Below are 26,251 nucleotides of genomic sequence, written 5' to 3'. Positions count from 1 at the left end.
GAGGCAAAACTGGCAGCTAACCAAAAAGTAAGAATAGAAAGTGCCCTAGTCCCCAACGGGCAGGTCTCTTTGGACGGTAAGCCAACTTCTTCTAGATTTCGAGGGATCATATAATTAGAAAGGCTGGGCTCACAGCCCACAGGGAAAACTTCTTGTTACCTCCTCTTTAGTTTGGCCTTTAGTAAGTGGGAGAGTGTGTCCGAAGAACAGTTTCTGCCTGAACATGGCCATCAGGGACCTGGAGAACAGAATGGACTGAGAGAAAGAACTGGACAATGATTTGGAGAGAGGCCTGAAGCAAGGAATTGTGTTGTGCAGGTCTCTCCGACCTGGGGGCTACAGGTGCTGTATGGACTCTACCTGCTTCCTGAGCCAAACTTGCCCCCAGCACCTGAGACGAATTGCGTTACAAAGGCCTCTCCAACCCGAGGACAAGAACTGCTGTCCAGAAGATGGATTTTCGCCTGGTGTTTGAGCCAGACTTGCCCCCCACCTCCTCCCTGTAACAAAGGCCAATGAAGAAGAGCATGCGCAGAGGCCCGCCAAGGGTCTTGAGGTCACCCAACAGACCGGTAAGAGACCCCTGAACCGAGGCGACACAGGCGCAGACGGGCCCTGGCAAGCGAAGCGGGGACGCTTCGGGCCTGCGCAGTTAAGCCTGGATTGCGCAATAAAGGCAGAGATTGGCCTCGACCTATGGGAGTGACGGGGGTAAAGAAGCATAAAAGACAACTCCTGATGGGACATCATGGAGATCTCCCCACCGGAGGACTCTGAATCACAATGGAGGACCGGCAGGACTCTCGTCACGGGACTGGAGACCAGAGGGACGCCTTTGGAGCTCGTTCGGTGGTAAACCCAGCCTCATTTTCCGCCTTTTCTTTTTACCTTTCCCTTTTCCTCTACTCTCTTTCTATCGCGTGCCGCTTTACGGGCAAATTAATAAAGCAACACTGCTTGATTGAATTATAACCCCTTGGCATTTTGGTTGCCTTAATTTTGCGCCTCGAGATCAAGGTAAACGAACCATCACGAGTCCATCACCGAATGGACCGTGACAGTAAGGGAAGAGCACAGAAAGGGCCATTGGGGTGCAGAAGCACTATATAAACATTTGATCAGAAAAGAATAGCGAGAAATTTGTATACTACCATAAGACGGGGGACACAGCAATGCGATCTTTGCCTGCAGACTAATCCTAAGAAGGCACCCGACCCAGAAATGGGTCAAATTGGGAAAGGAAATGCACCTGGGCAACAATGACAAAGAGATTTTTCAGAACTCCCAGGAAAACTGGGGTACCAATATTTATTGGTACTATCTGATACCTTTTCAGGTTGGCCAGAAGCATTCTCCACGAGAACAGAAAAAGCGCGGGAGGTGACTAGAACACTAGTACAAGAAATAATACCAGGGTTTGGAGTTCTGGCTGTTATCTCCTCTCATAGAGGGCCATCTTTTATTTCAAAAGTTATACAGCAAGTCAGTCAGCACTTGGGAATAGGCTGGCAACTATATAGCCCGTAGGGGACCTCTGCTATGGGGTATAAAACTGAACAAAATCGGGAAATGTGTTTGGACTCGGAGTAGGGGTTTGGATGGGCCAGTACGTAACATCCAACCGGGAGATTATGTGCATGTGAAGTCTCTTGCAGAAAAGACTTTGGAAGCACAATAGGAAGGTCCATTTCAAGTCGTCCCGACATCCTTCACTGCTAAAGAACAGAACGCCCGGATCCATCATTCCCGAGTGAAGAAAGCCTGCAAAGCACCATGAAAGGTAACCCAGGTGCAACCTGGAAACCACACAGGTCTCCTGGCTCCCCTCCTTGACTTCCTATGTGTCGGGATGCTCTGGTCTTGAGCTTGGTAGAAGCACTCCCTGAGTGTTAACCAACTGTCTTGGGCCCCTTTATCTTCAAGCAGCCTTGCCCACGGGATTTCCCCCAGGAATTGTTTGAAAAGGCCAAAGTTGGCCCTGCTGAAGTCCAGGGTTGCAATTCTGCTTGCTGTTCGTCTCCCGCCACCTGAGATTCTGAACTCCACCATCTCATGGTCGCTTCAACCAAGGCAGCCCTCCACCTTTACTGCTTCAACCAGACCCTCCTTGTTAGTGAGGACGAGATCCAGCAGCGCACCTCTCCTAGTCCGCTCCTCCACCATTTGCATCAGAAAGTTATCCTCAATGCACTGGAGGAGCCCCCTAGACTGTGGCCGGCTTGCTGAGTAGTCCTTCCAGCAAATATCAGGGTAGTTAAAATCCCCTATAACAACGAGAGCCTGTGACTGTGAGGCCGCTCTCAGCTGCCCGTAGAAGGCCTCATCAACTTCCTCACCTTAATCTGGTGGCCTAAACCTTTCTGAAATTCTATCAAAGAGATGAGATGATGTCCGCCTTGACATGTTTTGGTCCTTCTGGACCTTCTGGGTGACCTTTTGGTCCTTTTGGTCCTTCTGGTCGACCGGCCCGGGTGGCACTTATGACATTGGCACGAAGAAACCCAAAAGAAAAGACAAATGCTACAACTGCAGTGAGCGGGCTCACCACGCCGAAGAATGCAAGCTCCCATGGCAGCCTCAAACATGCCATTTCTGCCGGAGCACCAGCCATGTGCTCGCCGGCTGCCCCAAAAGAGCTCAGCAGCGCAGCAGACAAACACCGGGAGGCTGACTTTTGCATTAGACATTTGTTTGTTGTGATAGTAACTCAAATGTTTCATTGAACGTTAAAAATCTGTTTGTCCTTTGAAGGACAGCGATGGGTTTTCTCAGGTAGAAGTAGCCTTCTTAGCTGTGCTCAGAGAAAACATAGATAAAGAATCATCACATTAGTACAAGAATTTACTAACCTCTTCGAAAAAGGGGGATCGATAGAGGGGATTAACTAACTAACACTTCAAGAACTAACACTTGGAGAACTAGAGCTAACCCTTAACCCACATCACAATTGCCTAGCCTTGCTCAGCTTTGTGTAACTTCTTGTATGAGAAACGGGAGCTCGCTGACGACTTGACAGGCCTTGCAAAGATAAAAAAACCCTAGCTGCATCCTTGGGTCAACTAGATAAGAGAAACTTGGGCCCAGGACAGGAGATCTGCCAGTTCTAACCAACTCATCAGTTTGAGTCCCAGCCAACTCAGCACACCAGGCCAGAGGTAAAAGTGTACAGCGAAGAAGACCCCGGTTCACCATCACTGCGCAGGCGCAACCAGGAGGGGCCGGAGGTGGAGGCTGTGGAAATGATTTCCCGGAAGTCATTGTGATAAGAACCGCCTTCTGGGGGACAGGTTATGGATATGCATAGGTGTTCCTAGAACTTTCGTGGATATGTAACACTTTACAGCATTTCACCAAGCTCACAGCTACTGGAAATTTACACAAGTCTTAGGTGGAATTATTTAGCCGTGTGTCCAGCACTTTCAATAAACACACCTTCTTTACAATCTCAAGGTTGTGAAGTCATTTCCACGCCTCAATTCAATGCTTTTTAGAGAGCTAGAAGAAAATATGCACCAAAAATGAGGGAAAAAAAAGTCTGAAAGCTGAAGAAAAAACAGCACTTCTTTAGAATCAGATTGGAAGCCACTCTGACCCACACTGCTAATGACTAAGGCACAACCAACCTAGAAGTTTCTTGCAAGTGTCGTACCAACACACCCAGAGCATCTCCATTTCTTTTTCCTCATTTTAAACTGGCAGATATTGATTTGTCCACAAGAAAATCCCCAACGTAAGCAAGACTCACTGCTCAGCACACCAGTCCTGCACTGACCTTGCCAGCAACAGGCATCCTGTTGAAGGTGTTCCATAATACGATTCCTGCCACAGCTTGATCCCTGAGGTAGAAAATGACACCATTGCTGTTCTCTTCTCTTCTTTTCTCTTTGGGACTCGAGGCACTGGGGGAAAACTTGGAGAAATGTCAGCTTCTGGTGCTTCTGCTTCTGTTTCAGTCTCTTGATCGAAGAGATCTTGTCCCTAAAGCAAAGAGATGTCAAACATCCAGTGCAGAAAAGCAGCAGCAGCTCTTTGCCTGTGATGTTGAGAGCGGACTCAAGAGCAGGGCCCTGTAAGAGACTGAGGCATTTTTCTCTGAGTTGCGTCCGGCGAAAGTAACTTTCAAGAAGACGAGAATGAAACGATCCTAACATGAAGCACAGCACTGACCATTCCTGACTTCCAGCGGCAAAAGCAAAAGGCAGAACACTCTCCTTCTTTAAGGCAGCATACACAAAATAAAGATGCTTAGAACCACACCAACTCTTGTGTGCAAAACCTGATCATTTGATTGCTATGGAGGAAATTCAGCCTCCCTGGGAAAAGAAGTTTGAATTTGGGGAAATGACTTACCCGAGGTCTTCTTGGAGGAAGGTTATGCTTTCATCACATTTTACTATCAAAAGCAGCCTTTAAAGCTGGGTGTAGAAAAGAAGCAAACCGATGGATGTCTCCTGGAGCTCTTCAGTGCCATCGGACCAACTCTCTGGCCACTACACAGCGAGACACAAAAACCTTCGTGCACGGAGACAGCTCCCGAGCACGACTGTAGCCCTCCCTGATTGCTCCGTTGCATTTTTCAGCATGTCTTTTGCTGTTAATTTAGCAAGAACTCCTCCCGTTGGCAAATTACTGTTGGCAAACTACTGTCAACAAGGTGTCCTGGTTTTGTTAAAAAACATGTTTCTCTTTCAGTGAATTTTTCTGTCGGCTAAAGTCTTCGTACAAACTGTGCTTTCCTGAAAGCTAGCTACATGTTTTGGTAGACATAGCGATGGTATGCAAGATCATTCATAATGATGCATCTCGGGAGATGTGCAAGCAGGAGCTGAACTGCAACTGACCGACCAAGTATTGCAGCCCATTCACGTGATACTTCATATAAAAGTGGGATATCACGAGGATCTCGTCCCTTTTCCTTATGGCCCACATTGGGAGAGGACCTTGCGAGCTGTCCCTGCAAACCAAGGCCTAGTGACAGACTGAACCCAGTTGCGGCTGGCTGCAGAGTGCCGTCCAGGACTTCGGGTGCCGGCCCTGCATCTGCCGGAGCAGTTGCCGGGACTTTGAAGATCGGTTTGGTCTATTTGGTATTCTTTTCTCTATTTTTATAAGTAGCATTAGTAAAACATCTTTCATTTTTCCAACTCTCTTCTCTCTGACCTTCTTTCCCTCCCAATCGCCTGTCAATAGTGGGAAGCGGGGAGAGGGAGGGGCTGAAGGGGCAAGCGGGGAGAGAGAGGATTGACAATACATCTGTCAGGGTTTTATTGTCACCTCGCAATCAAACCTCAACACAAGGCCAATGGGTTCAGACCCTACGTTAAGAGCCAGATCGCTCCTAGGAAGGAAGTGTCGATTTCGCAGAGAACATGTGCAGCAGATTAAAGAGAAGAACACATTGCTGTGCCGTCACCTTGAACTGGGCACCTGTTGCATTGCAAGTGGGGGGCTTATAGGAGTCAACGCAGCTGTGATTTGGGGCCCAGCAAATACCGTGTGTCAAAAGTGTTCCCAATCCAGCTGAGGAAACAGATGCTTCCCACAAAATGATTTGGGTATCTCGAGATGTACATGACTACCTTTCCGGCCAGCACCCCAACTGACTTGTTGTGGCACAGCCCCGCAGCAGCAGAACGTGTTGCCGGTCGCCTCACACGTGATGTGCGCAGCTTGGACAGCTGTGGTAAGTTACTGGCTTTGTTCCGTGTCAATTTTACTCCTTTTGCTTTTCATGAAGTGAGGCTGTTTCATGCCCATTTCGTCATGAAGTTCGACTTGCCCTCAAAGTGCTGGCATCACCTTATCCCGGAGAAGGACCGCACTGTGAGCAGGAGGAATACCCCAGTCCAAGCCGGGTAAAGAGGGGCTCCGCTCCGGGGACGTGGCGGTGCCGTGCTCCGTCCTGAGCCCCCGGCCGATGGCGATTCGACTCCGCCCTTCCCCAGCTGAAATTCCCCGCAGGGCAACTCGGCAGCTGGATGCAGAGAAGAGACATGCTGCTGCTGCCCGGTGCTGCCCTAGTGACTGCAATTATCTCTGGCTCTGTGCAGTGCGCCAGGGTGCTGGGGAAGAGGAGGATGCTGCGAAGGCTGCTGCCCAGGCCATGCAGCAGCCACAGACAGCCGTGGCTGGTCTGCAATGGGCCACACAGGCTCTTGGCTAACTGGGTTTATACCTAAGCCTCCCTCTATTTTTAGGCCCCAGAAACCCAGGGCAGAGAAACTCGCGTCTGAGATGAAGCTCTGCGTGGGTGGATTTCTTCTGAAGAGCAGCACTGTTTGTGGCCCTTGTCCCCGGTGTCTCAGGCCTGAACCTGCTCTCGTGACGCTGGAAGCCTTGTGCATCAAAGCCTTGTGCAGAGATGGATGAGGGCTCAGATTTCCAGCAAGGGAGCGAGAAGCCGGTTCTTCCTGACTTGGGAGAACCTCGGCGGAAGCGAGGGACCCCATCCCTGCACCACGTGTGTGTGCGCAGGGTCTCGCCTGTATCAGCTCATGTAGGTGCTCTGAAACACCCCCGCAATGGGGAGGTTCCTTGTGAAACAAAGCTGATGCCGTATGGTGCAGGGATTAGGTCAACCAGGCCAAGTTGGCAATAGATGTGCAATGTTCCAAGTCCTTGACTTGAACTGGAGACAGGCGAGTGGGAAGGGAGCTTGAAGGGGGATGCAGCCAGACTGCCGGCTTGTGGCAGCACCAGCCCAGGGCTTCCCGCAACCAATGCCGGGACACCCTGAGGACAGAGATTGCCTGCACCCGTCTTTGTCCCGAGGTGGACCAGGAACTGATGAGCACGGGGGGAAAAGTGTCATTTTTTATTGGCTTTATTACTTTGTAAAAAGCATCCAAGGCCGAGCAGAGGCTGGCAGCACCATGTCCTCAGGGCAGGTGAACGCCGTGGTCGCCGTCCACGCACCCATCCCTCGCGTGCCACCCTGAGCCACTCCCTCTGGACGCTGCGCAGGCTCAGGACCAGCCGCATCTCCAGGGAGCCGCGCGGCGCTGGCAGCTGGGCTCTACTCCTCTTGCTGTCCCGCTATGCAGCTACAGCGGAAAGCCCTGCGCAGAGCCCGGAGCGCCCTCCTGAAGCGGGAAGGCCGTCGAGCCGGGGCGTGCGGGCGGGTGGTGATGCCTGTGGGGGTAGGAGAGCTGTAGGTAAGGGGTAGGGCGGGCGAACGACAGCCCCTGCCTGCCCCCGGCACCGAGGGCTTCCCTCAGGGAGGGGTGGCTGGGGAGTGGCCCCCTGTGCACGCAGTGCCACAGGCCTGGCCCGGGTGCCGCTGGCTGGGACAGCCGGGACAGCCCAGCCCTCACTGGGATGGTGCTCAACTTGGGGACGTACCTTGCTCATCCTCGGGCGCGTCCCTGCAGCTGGAGCACGACTGTGTGTCACCTGTGTGCTGGGAGGCCACCTGCATGGAGACAGCAAGAGCACAGGGGATGGAGGGGATGTGGGTGCCATGGCACGGGGAGCACCGGGCATCTCCCTGCCGCACACAGCCCAGGCACCGCGCCGGCCTCCGGCGACTCGGGATGCCCGCTGCCAGCAGTGCACCACCAGCTCACCTGCTGCTGAGGATCCGGAGCCACGGGAGAAGCCGCTGCATGTCCTTCGTCGTCCGCTGCTGGGGCAAGGTGGAGTGTGCCAGCGTCTGCCGGAGGCTCTTGAGGCAACCAAGAAGCCACTTCCTCCTCGTTTGCTGCCGGGCAGACGATGGCTGTGCTGGGCTCTCCTTGATGGCCTCCAGACATTGGAGAAACCGTGTTTTCTCCTTCGCTGTGTTCAGCTGGGACGAGAAGGGCTGTGCTGGCCTCTCCCTCAGGCTCTCCAGCCAAGGGAGACTCGGTGGCGTCAAGTCCTGCGGCTGTTGGTGCTGCCATTGCCACATCCAAGCGCTGGGCCAGCTCCTGCTGTTCCACCGCTTGCTGGCCAGGTCCCGGGATCACAGCCAGAGCCCTGCGCGCGGCCTCGCTGACGAGGTACTCCACAGTGTCCCACACAGCCACATCGTCCTCTGTGGGGCTGTGCTGGGCAGGTGCTGGGCTCTCTGCCTCTGCTGCCGCCTCAGTGTCCGTGCAGCTGGGCAAGCCAGAGCCCTCCTGGGGTTCTGCAGGGGCATCCTGGAGGTGCTCCTGGACCAAGGGGTTGACCCAGATGCTGTGGATGCTGTAGTCTTCGCCCTGGCACCCCTCTTTACTGTTCTCCTCTTCCAATTCCGCGTGTTGGGCCAGCTCCTGCTGTTCCCCAGGCTGCTCGCCAGGTCCCTGGATCACAGCCACAGCCCTGCGCACGGCCTCACTGACGATGCGCTGGGCTGCGTCCCACAGAGCCGCGTCGTCGGCTGTGGGGCCCTGTGGGGCAGGTGCCGGGCACTGTGCCTCTAGTGCTGCCACTGTGTTGGTGCTGCGGGGCCAGCCAGACCCCTCCTGGGGACCTTCATGGTGGTCCTGGAAGCGCTCCTGGACCGAGGGGGTGACCCAGGTGGTGTGCGTGGTCTGCTGGCCCAGGCTGTGGCTGACCTGTGGGCAGGAGGAGGAGGAGGACACATGGGATGGAGGCGGCATCCCCGGCCCCGCGGCAGCTGCGTGCGGCCCCGTCCCACCACCGGCCTCTCCCTCCTGCCCCGTCCCTCACCTGTGGCCTATTGAGCAAGGCCGGCAGCCGGAAGGGCTGGGAGTGGGCGTTGGCCTCCTTGTCCATGGGCATCTTGAGCCTCGTCTGTTGCAGAGCTGACACGGGCACCCAGGGGAGATGCTGCCTCCTAAGAAGCTGCTGCCTCCTGAGAAGCTGCTGCCTCCTGAGAAGCCGCTGCTTCTGAACAGCTGCTGCCTCCTAAGAAGCTGCTGCCTCCTGAGAAGCCGCTGCCTCCTGAGAAGCCGCTGCCTCCTGAGAAGCTGCTGCTTTCTGAGAAGTTGCTGCCTCTTGAGAAGCTGCTGCCTCTTGAGAAGCTGCTGCCTCCTGAGAAGCTGCTCTCCTGGGAGTGAGCACCCCAGGGCTCTTGCTCCTTTTATACCCCCACGGTCACTGCACGCACCCCCATGTCACAATGGCCTCTGGCTAAGACGAGGCGCCCGCATCACAGAGCCCGGGCGGTCGCCACGGAGACACCCACCTGCGGGCCCGGCTGGGACTGGCTGTGCCCGGCGTGGGGCAGCCCCTGCTTGAAGGAGGAGGGAGCAGAGATTGGCAAGGGAAGCTGTCCCCAGCACACAGGACCCCATCCCCCAGCGCTTTACTCAGAGATGCTGCTGGCTGCTCCACTACACCTGCAAGAATCCGCATTCAGAGCTTGCTTGTAGGACAAACCAAGGGCCACTCTACAGCCTCACCACACTGATTCTTTGTTTTCAACATGATCGTTGTTACTTTTCTGAAGGAGAATAAAGAAGCTACACGAGCCTTTGAAGAACTTGCTAAGGCTTTCATGTCAGTCCCTCCTTTAGGACTCCCACGTGTGAGTAAACCATTTCTTTTTGCTTACAGTGCTAGAAGCAAAAGGGGGACATTGGCTTTCCCCACCAAGGCTTCTGAAATATCAGGCTATACAGAATGATGTAGAAATCATCGTCATTAACATTGTCAACCCAGCTTCTTTCCTTAGCGGAAACATTGGAGAATCAGTTCATCATGATTGCCGGGAGACCATCGAAGCAACATACTCCAGTCGAGCAGATCAGGCAATGTAGGCCCACTGATGAATGGGGTGGGTGCCCTGGTGACAGAAGATACAGAGAAGGCAGAATTACTGAATGCCTTCTTTGTCTCTGTCTACTCTGCCGGAGGCTGTCCTGAGGAGCCCCGTACCCTTGAAGCCCCAGAGGAAGGCAGGGCAATGGAGGAGTTTGCCTCAGTTGATGAGGACTGGGTTAGGGACCAGTTAAGCAATCTGGACATCCATAAATCCATGGGTCCAGATGGGATGCAGCCGTGGGTGCTGAGGGAGCTGGCTGAAGTCATTGCTGGACCGCTCTCCATCATCTTTGCCAAGTCTTGGGAAACGGGAGAGGTGCCTGAGGACTGGAGGAAAGCAAATGTCACTCCGGTCTTCAAAAAGGGCAAGAAGGAGGACCCGGGCAACTCTAGACCGGTCAGCCTCACCTCCATCCCTGGGAAAGTGATGGAACACATTATCCTTGGTGCCATCTTAAGACATATCAAGGATAAGAGGGTCATCAGGGACAGTCAACATGGCTTCACCAAGGGGAAGTCGTGTTTGACCAACCTCATAGCCTTTTATGAAGACGTAACAAGGTGGATTGATGATGGCAGAGCAGTGGATGTGGTCTACCTTGACTTCAGCAAAGCATTTGACACCGTCTCCCACAGCATCCTCACGGCAAAACTGAGGAAGTGTGGACTGGATGATCGGGTAGTGAGGTGGACTGCAAACTGGCTGAAGGAGAGAAGCCAGAGAGTCGTGATCAATGGGGCAGAGTCTGGTTGGAGGCCTGTATCTAGTGGAGTGACTCAAGGGTCAGTTCTGGGACCAATACTATTCAATATATTCATCAATGACTTGGATGAGGGAATTGAGTGTACTATCAGCAAGTTTGCTGATGACACCAAGCTGGGAGGAGTGGCTGACACACCAGAGAGCTGTGCTGCCATCCAGCGAGATCTGGACAGGCTAGAGAGCTGGGCGGGGAAAAATTTAATGAAATATAACAAGGGAAAATGTAGAGTCTTGCATTTGGGCAGGAACAACCCCAGGTTCCAGTATAGGTTGGGGAATGACCTACAAGAGAGCAGCGTAGGGGAAAGGGACCTGGTGGTCCTGGTGGACAGCGGGATGACCATGAGCCAGCACTGGGCCCTTGTGGCCAAGAAGGCCAATGGCATCCTGGGGTGTATTAGAAGGGAGGTGGTTAGTAGGTCGAGAGAGGTTCTCCTTCCCTTCTACTCTACCCTGGTGAGACCTCATCTGGCATATTGTGTCCAGTTCTGGGCCCCTCAGTTCAAGAAGGATAGGGAACTGCTGGAGAGAGTCCAGCGCAGGGCCACAAAGATGATGAAGGGAGTGGAGCATCTCCCTTATGAGGAAAGGCTGAGGGAGCTGGGTCTCTTTAGCTTGGAGAAGAGGAGACTGAGGGGTGACCTCATCAATGTTTATAAATATATAAAGGGTGGGTGTCACGAGGATGGAGCCAGGCTCTTCTCGGTGACAACCAACAGTAAGACAAGGGGTAATGGGTTCAAGCTGGAACACAAGAGGTTCCACTGAAATTTGAGAAGAAACTTCTTCTCAGTGAGGGTGACGGAACACTGGAACAGGCTGCCCAGGGAGGTTGTGGATTCTCCTTCTCTGGAGACATTCAAAACCCGCCTGGACGCCTTCCTGTGTAACCTCACCGAGGTGTTCCTGCCCTGGCAGGCGGATTGGACTAGATGATCTTTCGAGGTCCCTTCCAATCCCTAACATTCTGTGTGATTCTGTGGAAGATCTAAAGGACAGTCCTATGGAAAACACTGAGAACTGCTTGATGGACGCAAGCAGCTGTATCCTGAACGCTGAAAGGCATGCTGCTTCTGCTATAGCCATGAAGTGATGGAATCTGGACTTCCACCTCGAAGTACTTCTGCACAAAAGGCAGAAATAATCGCCCTTATTCGTGCTCTGGAACTAGCTCAAGGTAAAATGGTGAACATCTATACTGACTCGAGGTATGCTTTCGGGGTCGTGCATGCGCACGGAGCAATTTGGAAAGAAAGAGGCCTCTAGAACTCTCAAGGCAAACATATCAAACATGCAAATGAGATACTGAAGTTATCGGAAGCAGTTCAACTTCCTAAGAAGGTGGCAATCATGCATATCAAGGCACACCAGAAAGTGAGCTCGCAATTGGAAAAAGGGAACGAGCTGGCGGACAGAGAGGCAAAACTGGCAGCTAACCAAAAGGTAAGAAGAGAAAGTGCCCTAGTCCCCAACGGGCAGGTCTCTTTGGACGGTAAACCAACTTCTTCTAGATTTCGAGGGATCATATAATTAGAAAGGCTGGGCTCACAGCCCACAGGGAAAACTTCTTGTTACCTCCTCTTTAGTTTGGCCTTTAGTAAGTGGGAGAGTCGGTCTGAAGAACAGTTTCTGCCTGAACACGGCCATCAGGGACCTGGAGAACAGAATGGACTGAGAGAAAGAACTGGACAATGATTTGGAGAGAGGCCTGAAGCAAGGAATTGTGTTGTGCAGGTCTCTCTGACCTGGGGGCTACAGGGGCTGTATGGACTCTACTTGCTTCCTGAGCCAAACTTGCCCCCAGCACCTGAGACGAATTGCGTTACAAAGGCCTCTCCGACCCGAGGACAAGAACTGCTGTCCAGAAGATGGATTTTCGCCTGGTGTTTGAGCCAGACTTGCCCCCCACCTCCTCCCTGTAACAAAGGCCAATGAAGAAGAGCATGCGCAGAGGCCCGCCAAGGGTCTTGAGGTCGCCCAACGGACCGGTAAGAGACCCCTGAACCGAGGCGACGCAGGCGCAGATGGGCCCTGGCAAGCAAAGCGGGGACTCTTCGGGCCTGCGCAGTTAAGCCTGGATTGTGCAATAAAGGCAGAGATTGGCCTCGACCTATGGGAGTGAAGCAGGGGTGAAGTAGCATAAAAGACAATTCCTGATGGGACATCATGGAGATCTCCCCATCAGAGGATCCTGAATCATGACGGAGGACCGGCAGGACTCTCGTCACGGGACTGGAGACCAGAGGTACGCCTTTGGAGCTCGTTCGGTGGTAAACCCAGCCTCATTTTCTGCCTTTTCTTTTTACCTTTCCCTTTTCCTCTACTCTCTTTCTATCGCGTGCCGCTTTACGAGCAAATTAATAAAGCAACACTGCTTGATTGAATTATAACCCCTTGGCATTTTGGTTGCCTTAATTTTGCGCCTTGAGATCAAGGTAAACGAACCATCACAAGTCCATCACCGAATGGACCGTGACATTAAATTGGCGTCACGGACAGGATTTTGAGAGATGGAGGGGTGCAGGTAGTGTCTGGTCTGTATCAGGGGAAGGACGTTTCGGTTCAGCCGCACCTGGCGCTGCACTGTTATCAGCCTACGCTGTTATCAGTGACAGTTGTTCAGAAAGCAAGGGGAGCGATTCAGATTTCCCGCACACCACACACGCCTTGGTGTAAAGCACTCCGAACTCGAGTTGAGGGCTCTGTCTCTTGAAATCAGACCAAAAGATCTCAAAGCGCAAAAGGGGTGCTGTTCTCATGGCGATGAGAATTGTCTGCTCGGGATAGTGAAGGGGCAAATTTGTGGTTTTTGTGTACCTAAGTTGAGCCTTCCCGTAGCAGATTTTGGCCTCTTCAACCGCTCAGGAAAGAGAAGGGTGACGCAGCAGTTGCTGTAGCTTTGTGTAACTAAGTCGTGCCTTCCTGTAGTGGGTGTGTTCCCTTCATAATAAGAATGACTGAAAGGGCTGATAATCAAGATTCTTTGTTAGTAAAAGATTGGGACTCGCTCTACACACTTTTAGCAAAGTATGGAGCTCGACCCTCTGTACCCGGAGAAGACTGGTCTCGTGATAATTGGGGCTAATTTACAGAGTGGAGTGGACCAAGTGATTTCTTTACAGACCAAGTCTAAGTTCAGATCAGAAAGGAATAAAGCCGTTGTGTGTGCTGTACTTAGAGCTAGTCTCGTAGCAGCTATTGAAGATTGCTTTAAGCGACAAAGTAATGCGAGTAAAATTGTAGAATCCTTTGAAAATCTGGTGCAAGTTTTGCAAAAAACTACCTCCAGTTTAGAGCAACAATTAGAAAATTGTTTTGAACAATTAGAAAAAGAGAGGTAAGAAAACCGCTCATTAAAAGCTACTCTAAAAGAGGAGTGTTTAAAAAACACAAGGGCGCTGCAGGAGCGGGAGCTGGAGGAGAAAAGTGTCCGACAAGTAGCTCAAATGTAGCCTCTGAAAGAATTAGAGATGAGAAAATGTCATGAAGAATATCCACCCATAAGACCCTTGGTGAAAACAGAATATTTTTATGCAAATGAGCAGGATACTGACCCTCACATTACAACGAGGCAAACTCCTTACACTGCCACCAAACTGGCTAAACTAAAAAAGGAGTATAGTCGTCTCCCTAGAGAATCTGAAACAGAGTACGTATGGCGCGTATCTCTTACCGGGGGGGACCAAATTCAGTTAACTGAGCAAGAAGCAAATGGTTACTGGGGGCACAGAGTTTTCTTAACAACTGGTGACAGACGTGCTCCATGGTCCCTAACCCAGCGAGCTGCTTATTGGGCTGGAGGGTTAAACCCCCTAGATAAGGGAGAACCCCTAGCAATCACTGGCACACCTGATCAATTGCTAGAAAGTGTACACAAAGCAGCTTGCTTACAAATGATACATGAAAGAAAATTGATTCTCGAATGTGAATCCCCAATGATGTTGCCAGTTAATCCAGACATGATGACTCCTTTAATAAGGGGACTCCCAGAATCACTTAAACCTACTGGGATTAACCTTCAAAGAACAGTTGCACTGATCAATCCAGTGGATAGGTTAGCAAGTGTAATTAGAACCCAAAATAACAGGAGTAGGGACCAAAGGGATGGAGCTAATACCAGCATTGACTCCCCCTTTACCCCTGCCCCGACTTCCCCAAACCAACCGAATACCAAAAAGGTGTGGACATGGGGAGAAGTGGCACAAGAACTGATTGATTATAACATGAAATATGGTCCTGTAAAAATCCTAGAAGAAAAGTCAAGAGGAATCCGTCAGATTGAAGTTAAAAATCCACCCCTCCCTACCCATATTCCTGTTGCCACTTCAAGAAAGGAGCGCCCGTACATTAAAACGGGAAAGGGAGAACAGCCAAAGGACCAAATTTCAGAGGATTGGGAAGGCTTGTTAGAACGGTTGCATGTAAAACGCAAACACACCACAGCTAAAGATTTGTATCGTGAAGCTCTGGCCCGAGGCTGGCCCGTCACCAGAGAAATGTGTAAACCTGCATATCAGCCTGCGAGCAATGTCGGAGACGGCTTGAAAGGCACCCTTTAGAAGACTACCCTCTACATTTAAGGGAGGGTAAAGGTTTGTGGGATGCTTGACAGGTAGATTATCTTGGCCCCTTTAAGAAATCGGGGGGTAAACGTTTTGTGCTGGTGGGGGTGGAAATAACATCAGGATTAGTCCAAGCTGAAGCTTTTGGCAGGGCTACAGGTGAAAACACTGTGAAACCATTGCGAGAATGGTTTGGAACTTTTCCAAACGTACAAGCTGCACCCGCTGGATAATTACATCATTTTAATTATTCTTGCCTCAAGGAGGCGAGCCCTGTTTGTTTTCTGTTTTGCAGGAGAACTCCGAGGGACACAGAGAATAACGCAAATCATTCATGAATCAAATCTGAAGGCCTAAATTTTAAAATGACCAATAGCATAATTGAGCTGCGGAAGCGAATTCCTAATAAAAAGCGAACACAGACAGACCTAACTGGTGTGTTGGGGTCAGGATTGGGAGTTTTAAATGGTATTGGTTCAGAAATATTAATGAATAAATTGGCCACTACAACTAGTGATTTGGCGAAATTGCAACTGCCCTTGCATTCTTCCCTATTGGCTTTGGGAACTAACCAATGGCTGTTATCAAAAGTGTTACCAAAGTGGGAAAAATTAATGTGAAAGACCATGAAACGATAATAGATGCACTTGGTGTGGCCCAAAATAACCTTTCTTTAGCTCTCAGGTGTATTCAGGCACAGCTGTGGATGCAATCAGTGGCCTCCTCGATCATAAGAGAAGGCGAAGAAGGCACTTTTCCCACCGAAATTCGGAAAATTGTTTGGGACAGCGCCACTGAATTTGAGAGAGAACTCCAATCCTGGTGGACTTTGGTAAACTTTACCTATGACCCCATCACAAACACGGCCACAACCTTTGTGTTAACTATACACAATGCTACAATAGACATAATTTACCCCATTATTGCATTAGGTTTGAACCACAACAGAACTATACTCTATCCTTTCGAGCATAGAGTATGGGCCCGAAAAGTGGACGAAAAGTGGCAAACTGTAAATTTAGAATCTTGTATTGTGCAAGAGCAGCAAGGATTCATCTGTGAAAGTAATACAATCAGTGCTCAAGACATTTGTCTAGACACTGAGCAAAATGTTTGTCATTTTCAAGTTCGCCCTAATAATCAAGAAACGGTATTAGTGTATATTGGCAAAGGTTGTGTGTGCTTGAGGACTATTTGTGATTCTATGTTAGTAGATATGGTGATGGTAAATATTAGAAACCATTCAAATGTTTGTATTTGTAATTTTGTTAAAATTACTGGATGTGATTTTTCTTACCTAGCACCAGTCATATCTCATCAACTCATACAATCTAATTACACACTGATTCATGAATTATTGCCTACACCTCTTGGGATGAATCTCACATTGGTAAAGCAATTGTTGCAACACCAGGACTTGATTGAAATCTTAGAAGAAGTTCGAGTAAATGGACAGAAAACCTAGATAACTCTTCCTGAAGAAATTCACCGTGTGTTGAGAAGAATTGAAAAGGACGCAGAACATAAGCGGTGAGACACGCTCTTCCGGTGGTCACCTACTGCTACAGGCATCCTGAACAAGTTGTGTCATCCCATTGTTGTTCTCTTGGTATTAGTTTTGATAGGTTTTGTTCTGTCCGCAGTATTGTTCATTTTAAATTGGAAAATGGTAAAGCGTTTGACACATTTGACATCTGTGCTTAATGCACACAATTTGTTTAACGTGCCCTCCAATGTAGACATTCCCAAAACCTTTGATATCAAGCGGAACGCGTGGATATAAACCATTTTTCTTTTCCTTTTCTTTTTCTCTCTCTTATCCTTTCTGTCTCTCTTTGAGGACTGTGTTACTGCCACAAGCTCCTGATAGCAATGCTCAGCCACGGGGTGGTGTGAGAGTCGGTCTGAAGAACAGTTTCTGCCTGAACATGGCCATCAGGGACCTGGAGAACAGAATGGACTGAGAGAAAGAACTGGACAATGATTTGGAGAGAGGCCTGAAGCAAGGAACTGTGTTGTGCAGGTCTCTCCGACCTGGGGGCTACAGGTGCTGTATGGACTCTACCTGCTTCCTGAGCCAAATTTGCCCCCAGCACCTGAGACGAATTGCGTTACAAAGGCCTCTCCGACCCGAGGACAAGAACTGCTGTCCAGAAGATGGATTTTCGCCTGGTGTTTGAGCCAGACTTGCCCCCCACCTCCTCCCTGTAACAAAGGCCAACGAAGAAGAGCATGCGCAGAGGCCCGCCAAGGGTCTTGAGGTCGCCCAACGGACCGGTAAGAGACCCCTGAACCGAGGCGACACAGGCACAGACGGGCCCTGGCAAGCAAAGCGGGGATTCTTTGGGCCTGCGCAGTTAAGCCTGGATTGTGCAATAAAGGCAGAGATTGGCCTCGACCTATGGGAGTGAAGCAGGGGTGAAGAAGCATAAAAGACAATTCCTGATGGGACATCATGGAGATCTCCCCACCGGAGGATCCTGAATCATGACGGAGGACCGGCAGGACTCTCGTCACGGGACTGGAGACCAGAGGGACGCCTTTGGAGCTCGTTCGGTGGTAAACCCAGCCTCATTTTCCGCCTTTTCTTTTTACCTTTCCCTTTTCCTCTACTCTCTTTCTATCGCGTGCCGCTTTACGAACAAATTAATAAAGCAACACTGCTTGATTGAATTATAACCCTTTGGCATTTTGGTTGCCTTAATTTTGCGCCTCGAGATCAAGGTAAACGAACCATCACGAGTCCATCACCGAATGGACCGTGACAGTAAGGGAAGAGCACAGAAAGGGCCATTGGGGTGCAGAAGCACTATATAAACATTTGATCAGAAAAGAATAGCGAGAAATTTGTATACTACCATAAGACGGGGGACACAGCAATGCGATCTTTGCCTGCAGACTAATCCTAAGAAGGCACCCGACCCAGAAATGGGTCAAATTGGGAAAGGAAATGCACCTGGGCAACAATGACAAAGAGATTTTTCAGAACTCCCAGGAAAACTGGGGTACCAATATTTATTGGTACTATCTGATACCTTTTCAGGTTGGCCAGAAGCATTCTCCACGAGAACAGAAAAAGCGCGGGAGGTGACTAGAACACTAGTACAAGAAGTAATACCAGGGTTTGGAGTTCTGGCTGTTATCTCCTCTCATAGAGGGCCATCTTTTATTTCAAAAGTTATACGGCAAGTCAGTCAGCACTTGGGAATAGGCTGGCAACTATATAGCCCGTAGGGGACCTCTGCTATGGGGTATAAAACTGAACAAAATCGGGAAATGTGTTTGGACTCGGAGTAGGGGTTTGGATGGGCCAGTACGTAACATCCAACCGGGAGATTATGTGCATGTGAAGTCTCTTGCAGAAAAGACTTTGGAAGCACAATAGGAAGGTCCATTTCAAGTCGTCCCGACATCCTTCACTGCTGAAGAACAGAACGCCCGGATCCATCATTCCCGAGTGAAGAAAGCCTGCAAAGCACCATGAAAGGTAACCCAGGTGCAACCTGGAAACCACACAGGTCTCCTGGCTCCCCTCCTTGACTTCCTATGTGTCGGGATGCTCTGATCTTGAGCTTGGTAGAAGCACTCCCTGAGTGTTAACCAACTGTCTTGGGCCCCTTTATCTTCAAGCAGCCTTGCCCACGGGATTTCCCCCAGCAATTGTTTGAAAAGGCCAAAGTTGGCCCTGCTGAAGTCCAGGGTTGCAATTCTGCTTGCTATTCGTCTCCCGCCACATGAGATTCTGAACTCCACCATCTCATGGTCGCTGCAACCAAGGCAGCCCTCCACCTTTACTGCTTCAACCAGACCCTCCTTGTTAGTGGGGACGAGATCCAGCAGCGCACCTCTCCTAGTCCGCTCCTCCACCATTTGCATCAGAAAGTTATCCTCAATGCACTGGAGGAGCCCCCTAGACTGTGGCCGGCTTGCTGAGTAGTCCTTCCAGCAAATATCAGGGTAGTTAAAATCCCCTATAACAACGAGAGCCTGTGACTGTGAGGCCGCTCTCAGCTGCCCGTAGAAGGCCTCATCAACTTCCTCACCTTAATCTGGTGGCCTAAACCTTTCTGAAATTCTATCAAAGAGATGAGATGATGTCCGCCTTGACATGTTTTGGTCCTTCTGGACCTTCTGGGTGACCTTTTGGTCCTTTTGGTCCTTCTGGTCGACCGGCCCGGGTGGCACTTATGACATTGGCACGAAGAAACCCAAAAGAAAAGACAAATGCTACAACTGCAGTGAGCGGGCTCACCACGCCGAAGAATGCAAGCTCCCATGGCAGCCTCAAACATGCCATTTCTGCCGGAGCACCAGCCATGTGCTCGCCGGCTGCCCCAAAAGAGCTCAGCAGCGCAGCAGACAAACACCGGGAGGCTGACTTTTGCATTAGACATTTGTTTGTTGTGATAGTAACTCAAATGTTTCGTTGAACATTAAAAATCTGTTTGTCCTTTGAAGGACAGCGATGGGTTTTCTCAGGTAGAAGTAGCCTTCTTAGCTGTGCTCAGAGAAAACATAGATAAAGAATCATCACATTAGTACAAGAATTTACTAACCTCTTCGAAAAAGGGGGATCGATAGAGGGGATTAACTAACTAACACTTCAAGAACTAACACTTGGAGAACTAGAGCTAACCCTTAACCCACATCACAATTGCCTAGCCTTGCTCAGCTTTGTGTAACTTCTTGTATGAGAAACGGGAGCTTGCTGACGACTTGACAGGCCTTGCAAAGATAAAAAAACCCTAGCTGCATCCTTGGGTCAACTAGATAAGAGAAACTTGGGCCCAGGACAGGAGATCTGCCAGTTCTAACCAACTCATCAGTTTGAGTCCCAGCCAACTCAGCACACCAGGCCAGAGGTAAAAGTGTACAGCGAAGAAGACCCCGGTTCACCATCACTGCGCAGGCGCAACCAGGAGGGGCCGGAGGTGGAGGCTGTGGAAATGATTTCCCGGAAGTCATTGTGATAAGAACTGCCTTCTGGGGGACAGGTTATGGATATGCATAGGTGTTCCTAGAACTTTCGTGGATATGTAACACTTTACAGCATTTCACCAAGCTCACAGCTACTGGAAATTTACACAAGTCTTAGGTGAAATTATTTAGCCGTGTGTCCAGCACTTTCAATAAACACACCTTCTTTACAATCTCAAGGTTGTGAAGTCATTTCCACACCTCAATTCAGTGCTTTTTAGAGAGCTAGAAGAAAATATGCACCAAAAATGAGGGAAAAAAAAGTCTGAAAGCTGAAGAAAAAACAGCACTTCTTTAGAATCACATTGGAAGCCACTCTGACCCGCACTGCTAATGACTAAGGCACAACCAACCTAGAAGTTTCTTGCAAGTGTCGTACCAACACACCCAGAGCATCTCCATTTCTTTTTCCTCATTTTAAACTGGCAGATATTGATTTGTCCACAAGAAAATCCCCAACGTAAGCAAGACTCACTGCTCAGCACACCAGTCCTGCACTGACCTTGCCAGCAACAGGCATCCTGTTGAAGGTGTTCCATAATACGATTCCTGCCACAACTTGATCCCTGAGGTAGAAAATGACACCATTGCTGTTCTCTTCTCTTCTCTTCTCTTCTCTTTGGGACTCGAGGCACTGGGGGAAAACTTGGAGAAATGTCAGCTTCTGGTGCTTCTGCTTCTATTTCAGTCTCTTGATGGAAGAAATCTTGTCCCTAAAGCAAAGAGATGTCAAACATCCAGTGCAGAAAAGCAGCAGCAGCTCTTTGCCGGTGATGTTGAGAGCAGACTCAAGAGCAGGGCCCTGTAAGAGACTGAGGCGTTTTTCTCTGAGTTGCGTGCGGCAAAAGTAACTTTCAAGAAGACGAGAATGAAACGATCCTAACATGAAGCACAGCGCTGACCATTCCTGACTTCCAGCGGCAAAAGCAAAAGGCAGAACACTCTCCTTCTTTAAGGCAGCATACACAAAATAAAGATGCTTAGAACCACACCAACTCTTGTGTGCAAAACCTGATCATTTGATTGCTATGGAGGAAATTCAGCCTCCCTGGGAAAAGAAGTTTGAATTTGGGGAAATGACTTACCCGAGGTCTTCTTGGAGGAACGTTATGTTTTCCTCACATTTTACTATCAAAAGCAGCCTTTAAAGCTCGGTGTAGAAAAGAAGCAAACCGATGGATGTCTCCTGGAGCTCTTCAGTGCCATCGGACCAACTCTCTGGCCACTACACAGCGAGACACAAAAACCTTCGTGCACGGAGACAGCTCCCGAGCATGACTGTAGCCCTCCCTGATTGCTCCGTTGCATTTTTCAGCATGTCTTTTGCTGTTCATTTAGCAAGAACTCCTCCCGCTGGCAAATTACTGTTGGCAAACTACTGTCAACAAGGTGTCCTGGTTTTGTTAAAAAACATGTTTCTCTTTCAGTGAATTTTTCTGTCGGCTAAAGTCTTCGTACAAACTGTGCTTTCCTGAAAGCTAGCTACATGTTTTGGTAGACATAGCGATGGTATGCAAGATCATTGATAACGATGCATCTCGGGAGATGTGCAAGCAGGAGCTGAACTGCAACTGACCGACCAAGTATTGCATCCCATTCACGTGATACTTCATATAAAAGTGGGAGATCACGAGGATCTCGTCCCTTTTCCTTATGGCCCACATTGGGAGAGGACCTTGCGAGCTGTCCCTGCAAACCAAGGCCTAGTGACAGACTGAACCCAGTTGCGGCTGGCTGCAGAGTGCCGTCCAGGACTTCGGGTGCCGGCCCTGCATCTGCCGGAGCAGTTGCCGGGACTTTGAAGATCGGTTTGGTCTATTTGGTATTCTTTTCTCTATTTTTATAAGTAGCATTAGTAAAACATCTTTCAGTTTTCCAACTCTCTTCTCTCTGGCCTTCTTTCCCTCCCAATCGCCTGTCAATAGTGGGAAGCGGGGAGAGGGAGGGGCTGAAGGGGCAAGCGGGGAGAGAGAGGGTTGACAATACATCTCTCAGGGTTTTATTGTCACCTCGCAATCAAACCTCAACACAAGGCCAATGGGTTCGGACCCTACGTTAAGAGCCAGATTGCTCCTAGGAAGGAAGTGTCGATTTCGCAGAGAACATGTGAAGCAGATTAAAGAGAAGAACACATTGCTGTGCCGTCACCTTGAACTGGGCACCTGTTGCATTGCAAGTGGGGGGCTTATAGGAGTCAACGCAGCTGTGATTTGGGGCCCAGCAAATACCGTGTGTCAAAAGTGTTCCCAATCCAGCTGAGGAAACTCATGCTTCCCACAAAATGATTTGGGTATCTCGAGATGTACATGACTACCTTTCCGGCCAGCACCCCAACTGACTTGTTGTGGCACAGCCCCGCAGCAGCAGAACGTGTTGCCGGTCGCCTCACACGTGATGAGCGCAGCTTGGACAGCTGTGGTAAGTTACTGGCTTTGTTCCGTGTCAATTTTACTCCTTTTGCTTTTCATGAAGTGAGGCTGTTTCATGCCCATTTCGTCATGAAGTTCGACTTCCCCTCAAAGTGCTGGCATCACCTTATGCCGGAGAAGGACCGCACTGTGAGCAGGAGGAATACCCCAGTCCAAGCCGGGTAAAGAAGGGCTCCGCTCCGGGGACGTGGCGGTGCCGTGCTCCGTCCTGAGCCCCCGGCCGATGGCGATTCGACTCCGCCCTTCCCCAGCTGAAATTCCCCACAGGGCAACTCGGCAGCTGGATGCAGAGAAGAGACATGCTGCTGCTGCCCGGTGCTGCCCTAGTGACTGCAATTAGCTCTGGCTCTGTGCAGTGCGCCGGGGTGCTGGGGAAGAGGAGGATGCTGCGAAGGCTGCTGCCCAGGCCATGCAGCAGCCACAGACAGCCGTGGCTGGTCTGCAATGGGCCACACAGGCTCTTGGCTAACTGGGTTTATACCTGAGCCTCCCTCTATTTTTAGGCCCCGGAAACCCGGGGTGGAGGAACTCGCATCTGAGATGAAGCTCTGCGTGGGTGGATTTCTTCTGAAGAGCAGCACTGTTTGTGGCCCTTGTCCCCGGTGTCTCAGGCCTGAACCTGCTCTCGTGATGCTGGAAGCCTTGTGCATCAGAGCCTTGTGCAGAGATGGATGAGGGCTCAGATTTCCAGCAAGGGAGCGAGAAGCCGGCTCTTCCTGACTTGGGAGAACCTCGGCGGAAGCGAGGGACCCCATCCCAGCACCACGTGTGTGTGCGCAGGGTCTCGTCTGTATCAGCTCATGTAGGTGCTCCGAAACACCCCCGCAGTGGGGAGGTTCCTTGTGAAACCAAGGTGATGCCGTATGGTGCAGGGATTAGGTCAACCAGGCCAAGTTGGCAATAGATGTGCAATGTTCAAAGTCCTTGACTGGAACAGGAGACAGGCGGGTGGGAAGGGAGCTTGAAGGGGGATGCAGCCAGACTGCCGGCTTGTGGCAGCACCAGCCCAGGGCTTCCCGCAACCAATGCCGGGACACCCCGAGGACAGAGATTGCCTGCACCCGTCTTTGTCCCGAGGTGGACCGGGAACTGATGAGCACGGGGGGAAAAGTGTCATTTTTTTTGGCTTTATTAGTTTGTAAAAAGCATCCAAGGCCGAGCAGAGGCTGGCAGCACCATGTCCTCAGGGCAGGTGAACGCCGCGGTCGCCGTCCACGCACCCGTCCCTCGAGTGCCACCCTGAGCCACTCCCTCTGGACGCTGCGCAGGCTCAGGACCAGCCGCATCTCCAGGGAGCCGCGCGGCGCTGGCAGCCGGGCTCTACTCCTCTTGCTGTCCCGCTATGCAGCTACAGCGGAAAGCCCTGCGCAGAGCCCGGAGCGCCCTCCTGAAGCGGGAAGGCCGTCGAGCCGGTGCGTGCGGGCAGGTGGTGATGCCTGTGGGGGTAGGAGAGCTGTAGGCGAGGGGTAGGGCGGGCGACCGACAGCCCCTGCCTGCCCCCGCCACCGAGGGCTTCCCTCAGGGAGGGGTGGCTGGGGAGTGGCCCCCTGTGCACGCAGTGCCACAGGCCTGGCCCAGATGCCGCTGGCTGGGACAGCCAGGACAGCCCAGCCCTCACTGGGATGGTGCTCAACTTGGGGACGTACCTTGCTCATCCTCGGGCGCGTCCCTGCAGCTGGAGCATGACTGTGTGTCACCTGTGTGCTGGGAGGCCACCTGCATGGAGACAGCAAGAGCACAGGGGATGGAGGGGATGTGGGTGCCATGGCACGGGGAGCACCGGGCATCTCCCTGCCGCACACAGCCCAGGCACCGCGCCGGCCTCCGGCGACTCGGGATGCCCGCTGCCGGGCGTGCACCACCAGCTCACCTGCTGCTGAGGATCCGGAGCCACGGGAGAAGCCGCTGCATGTCCTTCGTCGTCCTCTGCTGGGGCAAGGTGGAGTGTGCCAGCGTCTGCCGGAGGCTCTTGAGGCAACCAAGAAGCCACTTCCTCCTCGTTTGCTGCCGGGCAGACAATGGCTGTGCTGGGCTCTCCTTGATGGCCTCCAGACATTGGAGAAACCGTGTTTTCTCCTTCGGTGGGTTCAGCTGGGACGAGAAGGGCTGTGCTGGCCTCTCCCTCAGGCTCTCCAGCCAAGGGAGACTCGGTGGTGTCAAGTCCTGCGGCTGTTGGTGCTGCCATTGCCACATCCAAGCGCTGGGCCAGCTCCTGCTGTTCCACCGCTTGCTGGCCAGGTCCCGGGATCACAGCCAGAGCCCTGCGCGCGGCCTCGCTGACGAGGTACTCCACAGTGTCCCACACAGCCACATCGTCCTCTGTGGGGCTGTGCTGGGCAGGTGCTGGGCTCTCTGCCTCTGCTGCCGCCTCAGTGTCCGTGCGGCTGGGCAAGCCAGAGCCCTCCTGGGGTTCTGCAGGGGCATCCTGGAGGTGCTCCTGGACCAAGGGGTTGACCCAGATGCTGTGGATGCTGTAGTCTTCGCCCTGGCACCCCTCTTTGCTGTTCTCCTCTTCCAATTCCGCACGTTGGGCCAGCTCCTGCTGTTCCCCAGGCTGCTCGCCAGGTCCCTGGATCACAGCCACAGCCCTGCGCACGGCCTCACTGACGATGCGCTGGGCTGCGTCCCACAGAGCCGCGTCGTCGGCTGTGGGGCCCTGTGGGGCAGGTGCCGGGCACTCTGCCTCTAGTGCTGCCGCTGTGTTGGTGCTGCGGTGCCAGCCAGACCCCTCCTGGGGACCTTCATGGTGGTCCTGGAAGCGCTCCTGGACCGAGGGGGTGACCCAGGTGGTGTGCGTGGTCTGCTGGCCCAGGCTGTGGCTGACCTGTGGGCAGGAGGAGGAGGAGGACACATGGGATGGAGGCGGCATCCCCGGCCCCGCGGCAGCTGCGTGCGGCCCCGTCCCACCACCGGCCTCTCCCTCCTGCCCCGTCCCTCACCTGTGGCCTATTGAGCAAGGGCGGCAGCCGGAAGGGCTGGGAGTGGGCGTTGGCCTCCTTGTCCATGGGCATCTTGAGCCTCCTCTGTTGCAGAGCTGACAGGGGCACCCAGGGGAGATGCTGCCTCCTAAGAAGCTGCTGCCTCCTGAGAAGCTGCTGCCTCCTGAGAAGCCGCTGCCTCCTGAGAAGCCGCTGCTTCTGAACAGGTGCTGCCTCCTGAGAAGCCGCTGCCTCCTGAGAAGCCGCTGCCTCCTGAGAAGCTGCTGCTTTCTGAGAAGTTGCTGCCTCTTGAGAAGCTGCTGCCTCCTGAGAAGCTGCTCTCCTGGGAGTGAGCACCCCAGGGCTCTTGCTCCTTATATACCCCCACGGTCACTGCGCGCACCCCCATGTCACAATGGCCTCTGGCTAAGACGAGGCGCCCGCATCACAGAGCCCGGGCGGTCGCCACGGAGACACCCACCTGCGGGCCCGGCTGGGACTGGCTGTGCCCGGCGTGGGGCAGCCCCTGCTTGAAGGAGGAGGGAGCAGAGATTGGCAAGGGAAGCTGTCCCCAGCACACAGGACCCCATCCCCCAGCGCTTTACTCAGAGATGCTGTTGGCTGCTCCACTACACCTGCAAGAATCCGCATTCAGAGCTTGCTTGTAGGACAAACCAAGGGCCACTCTACAGCCTCACCACACTGATTCTTTGTTTTCAACATGATCGTCGTTACTTTTCTGAAGGAGAATAAAGAAGCTACACGAGCCTTTGAAGAACTTGCTAAGGCTTTCATGTCAGTCCCTCCTTTAGGACTCCCAGATGTGAGTAAACCATTTCTTTTTGCTTACAGTGCTAGAAGCAAAAGGGGGACATTGGCTTTCCCCACCAAGGCTTCTGAAATATCAGGCTA

This window comes from Caloenas nicobarica, chromosome 6, assembly GCF_036013445.1.
Source record: "Caloenas nicobarica isolate bCalNic1 chromosome 6, bCalNic1.hap1, whole genome shotgun sequence".
Classification (NCBI taxonomy): Eukaryota; Metazoa; Chordata; class Aves; order Columbiformes; family Columbidae; genus Caloenas; species Caloenas nicobarica.
Note: the sequence above shows the minus strand (reverse complement) of the source record.